At 32.4% G+C, this 6,706-nt stretch overlaps 1 pseudogene; it reads right to left on the bottom strand.

The window, feature by feature from the left end:
- Positions 1–5,931: 5,931 nt before the first annotated feature.
- On the bottom strand, positions 5,932–6,134 carry LOC132016925 (U2 spliceosomal RNA; annotated as a pseudogene).
- Positions 6,135–6,706: the final 572 nt, after the last annotated feature.

Raw genomic sequence — 6,706 nt, 5'->3', positions numbered from 1 at the left:
GGTTCATCACATTTAGCAAGGACTTTAGGTGAGTAGCTTAGACATTCCTACCTGATAACATCACTTGCAAGAGGCTGAGATTTACACAGATATCTAAATAGATTTATACAATACTTGTCCTTTTGTCTCTGATTTATTTCACTCTCTATAATATTTCCAAGGTTCATCCATGTTTTAACATGTACCACAATTTCATTCCTTTTTAAGCCTGAATAATGTTCCATGGTAAGAATATATCACATTTTGTTTATGTATTCAGCTCTCGATGTGTACTTGGGGTTTGCATCTTTTAGCTATTGTTAATAAGTGATAAATGTATATACTAGAGAAGAAGAAAGATCTAAATAAATATCTAAGTTTGCACTTTTTTTGCCCCTTAGGATATTAGAAAAAGAAGGGCAAATTAAATCTGAAGTCAGCATAATTATATATATATATATATGTGTGTGTGTGTGTGTGTGTGTGTGTGTGTGTGTGGCGAAAGAGCAGAAATCAATGTAAGTGACAACAAGAAATCAATACAAAAAATTGGTGAAACCAAAAGATGGTTCTTTGGAAAGAGAAATTAAAATTGGTAAGTCTCTAGCCATGTTAACTAAGAAAAAAAGAAGAGGATACAAATTACTAATACTAGAAATGAAGGAAAGAACATCACTACAGATCCCACTGACCTTAACTGAAAGGATAATAAAGGAATACTATGAACAGGTCTAAAGTCACAAATCTGATAACCTAGATAAAATGGACCAATTCCTTGAAAGGCACAAATTGCCAAAACTCACACAAGAAGAAATATACTATCTGAATGGAATTATATCTATTAAAGAAATTGAATAAATAATAACTTTCAAAACCACAAAACACCAGGTTCAAATGGGTTCACTGGTAAGTTCTACCAAACATTTAAGGAATGCACAAAAGCATAGCCACTTTGGAATACCATAGGTTGATTTTTTATAAAACTAAATATGCTTTTACTATACAACAATCATACTCCTTTGGTGTGCAAAATCCCAAAGAAGTTGAAAATTTATGTCTGCACGAAAACCTGCACACAGATGTTTATAGCATCTTTATTCATAATTGCCAATATACTTGGAAGAATCCTAGTTGTCCCTCAGTAGGTAAATAGATAAGTAAACTGTGTTATATGTAGACAATGGAATATCCTATAGCACTAAGAATCAATGAGCTATCAAGCCATGATAGCTCATGGAGAAGAGACATGGAGAAACCTAAATGCGTATTGCTTAGGGAAAGAAGTAATCTGAAATGGGTATAAACCATATGATTCCAACTATGTTACATTCTGGAAAACAAACTTAATTATAAAGACAGTAGTTGCCAAGCGTTGGGGAAAGGGATAAGTATGTGGAAAACAGGATTTTTTTTTCAAAGTCCATAGTCGTACACCAGGATTCACTCTTAATATTGTACATTTTGTGGATTTGGATACCTGCATAATGACATGTATTCATTATTATAATATCATACAAAGGAGCTTCAGTGCAGTAAAAATACTCCATATTATAGTACAATATACTATTATTATACATTATACATATAGTATTTATAGTAAAATACATATATACATATAGTAAATATGTATAGTATATATAGTATACATATAGTATAATGATGTATACATGCCATACATCTGTCCAAAGTCATAGAATGCATACCATCAAGAGTGATTTCTAATATAAACTATAAGCTTGAGATAATTTTGATGTGTCAGCGTAGGTTCATCAATTATAACATATGTACCAACCCACTTTGATGGCAGATGTTAACCATGGAGTAGGTCGTGCTTGGGTTGGGCAAAAGTGTTCTATGGACCGTCTCTGTATTTTTATTTCAATTTTGATGTGAACCTAAAACTCCTCTATAAAAGTAAATCTTTTGAAAGCATGCTGCTGTGGTAATTGGTATATGAATAGTTGTTTTGAGTCCTTGTGTTTAATTTTTTGAATATATTTCTAGAAGTGGAATTGATGGATCATATGGGGTTTTATGTTTAATTTCTGAGGAACCAGAGAAGTGTTTTCCACAGTGGCTGCCCCATTTTACACTCCCACCAGCAATGCCCAAGTGTTCCAAATTTTCTATACCACCACCAACACTTGCTATTTTCCATTAAAAAATCAATAGTCATTCTAATGTGTGTAAATGGTATCTCATTGTGATTTTGATTTGCATTTCCTTGATGACTGGTGATGTTAACCATTTTTTCATGGGCTTATTGGACTTTTGTGTGTTTTCTTTGGTGAAATGTCTATTCAAATCCATTGCCTATGTATTTATATATATATGTATATATAAAAGATTTTATTTATTCATTTCAGAGAGAGATAGAGAATATGTGAGCAGGAGGAAGAGCAGAGGGAGAGAGAGGATCTGACCAGACTTCATGCTGAGTGCAGAGCCAAAGGTAGGGCTTTGTATCATGATCCTGAGTTCATGACCTGAGCCAAAATCTAGTGTCAGTTGCTTAACTGACTGAGCCACCTAGGTGCCCCCATTGCCCATTTGTAATTAACTTTTTAAAAAAGTCTTAAAATGTAAGAATATTTTATGTATTTTGGATATTAATCTTATCAGATACATGATTTGCAAATATTCCTTCTGTTCTGTGGTCTTTTCAATCTCTGTAGAGTGTTCATTTGTGCACACTTTTTAAAAAAAATTTCAGGACACTTAATTTATCTAGTTTTTTCTTTGTTTCTTGTGCTTTTGGTTTCATATCCCCAAAAAATCACTGTGAAATCCAATGTTACAAAGATTTTCCATTGTAAATAAGATTGTCTTCTTATTTTCTTTTTCGTATTATTCATTGTTAAATGTATAGAAATGTAACCAATTTTGTGTATTAATTTTGTATCCTGTAACTTTGCTGAATTCATTTACTAGCTGTAAGTGTGTGTATGTGTGTGTGTGTGTGTGTGTGTGTACTCTTTAAGGTTTTCTGTACTTAAGATCATATAATTTGATAATGGAGATAATTTTATTTCATCTCCAATTTGGAAGCCATTTGCTATCTAATTGTTTTGACTAGAACTTACAAATCTGTGTTGAATAGAAGTGAAAGCAGGCATCTTCATCTTGTTCCTGCTCTTAGGGGAAAAGCTTTCAGTTTTTCACCATTGGGCATGATGTTAACTGTGGATTGTTTGCATACAGCCTTTATTATTTTGATGGAGTTTCCTGCAATTCCTATTTTATTCAGCATTCTTACAATGAAAAGCTGTTGAATTTTATCAAATACTTTTTCTTCAACTGTTGAGTTAATCATGTGGGTTTTCCTTCATTCCATTAATCTGGTATATCACACTGAAAGATTTTCATGTATTGAATTATCTTTGCAATCTATACATCTCATTGGTTATAGTTTATAATTGTTTTACTATACTGTGAAACATAGTATGTTAGTATTTTGTTTAGGATTTCCACATCTATATTTAAAAGGAATATTGCTGTGTAGTTTCCTTTTCTTGTATCTCTGGTATTAGTATCAAGATAATGCTGGCCTCAGAGGATGAGTTTGGAAGTATTCATTCCTCCTAGATTTTTTGAAGGATTTTGAGGATTGGTTTTAGTTCTTTGTTAAATGTTTGGTAGAATTCAACACTGAAGCCATCTGGTCCAAGACTTTTCTTCATAAAGAGATTTTTTATTCTGATTCAATCTAATTACTACCTATAGATCTATTGAGATTTTCTATTTTTTTATAATTTAATTTTGGTAGGTTGTCCATTTTATGTAGGTTATCCAATTTGTTAGTGTACAACTCTTCATGGTACTCTTATAATCTTTTTATTTTTATTAAATTGGTAGTAATGTCTCCACTTTCATTTCCTAATTGGTTAATTAGAGTTTTCTCACTTTTTATCTTGGTCCATCTAGTTAAAATCTTGTCAGTTTTTTAAAAATCTTTTCAAGGAAACAACTCTTGGTTTGATTTTCTCTATTTTCTAAGCTCTATTCTATTCACCACCACTCTAATCTTTATTATTTCCTTCCTTCTGCTACATTTGTGTTTATTTTGCTCTGTAATTTTGCTCTGTATTTGTTTTTGGAATCCTATACAAAGTAAAAAGTAGAGTTACAAACCAAAATTACAATAATATACACTTTTGTACTGCCTATGTAATTCCCTTTACCAGAGATATTTATCCCACACACATTCAAGTCACGGCATCACCTCCTTCATTTCAACCTAAAGTACCTCCTTCAGTGTTTTGTCTAAGTCAGGTTTAGTGGAAATGAGCTCACTCAACTTTTGTTTATCTTGATGTCTTAATTTCATCATTATTTTTGAAGGAAAATTTTGTCAGATATGGAATTATCAGATGATATCTTGTTTTCCATCACTTTAAACATGTCATCTTTCTTCTTTTGTCCTTCAAGATTTCTGATGAGAAATCAGCTGATAATTTTACTAATGATTCCTTGTACATGACAAGTCACTTCTTTCTTGCAATTATTAAGATTTGCTCTTTGTCTTTTGACAAGTTGCAGATAATGTTTCTCAGTGTGAATACCTTTAGGTTCATTTGCTTGGAGTTCATTGAGCTTCTTAGTTTTTCAGATTCAGATCTTTGGATCAAATTTAGAAAGCTTGTTATCCTTATTTCTTTAAATAATTTTTGTGCCCTTTTTTCTTTTTCTTCTGGGACTACCACAATGTGTATGTTGATCTACTTTATAGTGTCCTGCAAGTCCCTTGGCTCTGTTCACTTATCTTTATTTTGTATTTTCTGTTTCTCAGACTTGATCATTTAAATTGTTTTATCTTCAGATTAAGTTGTTCTCTGCATTCTCAAATCTGCTGTTGAACCCCATAGTAAAATTTTTATTTTAATTACTATACTGTTTAGAGCCACAGTTTAGTTTTGGTCCTTTTTTGTAATTTGTATCTTTCTGTTTATAGTCTCAATCTGTTCACCTATTATTTCCTGATTTCCTTTATGTTTCTGTCCATATTTTACCTTAGCTCTGAATATATTTAAGATAGTTATGAAGTCTTTGGCTGGTAATTATGATATCTAGGCTTTCTCAGACATGACTTATTTCAGTTTATTATGAATATATTTTTGAAATTTTAAGTAACTTATCTTTTCCTTTTTTATTTGTATATCTTACAGCCTATAAATTGAAAATTGGACATTGCCTATTATAATGTGATAACTCTGAAAATCAGATTCTCTCCATTCCCCAAGATTTGCTTTTGTTATTGTCATTTTGATTGTTGAAGGCTATAAAGTCCATTTGAGACTCTTCTAAACTATTTTTACAAACACTATTTCTTGTCAGGTTTGATTGTTGAAAACTATTCATGACCAGCTAATATTTTGGCAAAGATTTTATTGGATGTTAGGGAAAAAAACAAAAATGAGAAAAATTTTTAAAAAATGAAACAGAAAGAACAATCCTTTTTCCAGTTTTGCCAATTGACTCTGTTCTGGAACACTCCTTAATCTCTCAGGTAAGCTTGCTATGAGCTTAGACATAATCCTTGAGGTGATGCTTAAGGTTTTGTAGTACTTTTCTAAGCTTATGTTTCCTCTGGACATGCGTGTGATTTTCTAGATTCCTGTTTACACTGCTGATTTTGAGTGTTCTAAATTTTCCAAGTCCTCTTGGCCCAGCTTCTCTTTTGGCCCTTTGATGGTCTGTTATATATCTCTACCTACTCTCTCTTCCCCAGATGTCTGTGAGATTATAATCAACTTGTAGCTTTTACAAACAGTGCCCTTCACTTTTCCTGATTACATTCCAAGCTATGCAAAAAAAGATGAGTATCTTATGTCATTCCTTTGGATATCCCCCAGACAAATTTGAACAGATGTGCATAATAATTTGCAAATAAAGTCTGCTCTGCTGCCTCTGGTTCTGGGGGGAATCTGGGAACTGGGCTGCCATCTGCTCAAGACCAAGATCATCACTGCACTGGGAAGGGAGTGGTACAAGATGAGAGCAAAAATGCCACAAAACTTTCCTACCATTTTCAAGATAGCTTTTTCTTAATTGCGTATTTGCCTGCCGGCTATGCAACTGACCATTTTACAGAGCTCCTATTAAACTGATAAGAACAGATACTACACTTGATCTTAGCCAAAAGGCCGAGAAGCGATTTACAGAGCTCCTATAAGGTTGGTTCAGACAACTTCTGCTTGTTGTTGGCTTTTTAAAAAAAATTGTTTTAGTTTGGTTTTGATTTTTTTTTCCTATTTTTGTGGGGGAGTGAGAGCTTTGGAGTTTCCTAGACCATTATCTTATGGTTCTGAAAATTGTTATTATAAGTAATGTTTTAAACATATGACATACCATGAATCAAATTAATTTTTTCTCATATATTAAATAGGTATGTATACATATAAAACAGACAAAAATAAAAACAAAATTTTTAAAAATATTATCTTCTTTTTTAAGAGTCAAAAATAAGGAGAAAAGATAGATCACTGATGTCAAACTTCTTCAGTATGTCATTAACAATTCTTTTTTTTTAAATTTTTTATTTTTTATAAACATATATTTTTATCCCCAGGGGTACAGGTCTGTGAATCACCAGGTTTGCACACTTCACAGCACTCACCAAAGCACACACCCTCCCAATGTCCATAATCCCACCCCCTTCTCCCAACCCCCCTCCCCCCAGCAACCCTCAGTTTGTTTTGTGAGATTAAGAGTCACTTATGGTTTGTCA

Source organism: Mustela nigripes, chromosome 4 (assembly GCF_022355385.1).
Source record: "Mustela nigripes isolate SB6536 chromosome 4, MUSNIG.SB6536, whole genome shotgun sequence".
Lineage (NCBI taxonomy): Eukaryota > Metazoa > Chordata > Mammalia > Carnivora > Mustelidae > Mustela > Mustela nigripes.
The sequence above is the reverse complement of the archived record's forward strand: the minus strand, read 5'-3'. Positions and strand labels throughout refer to the sequence as shown.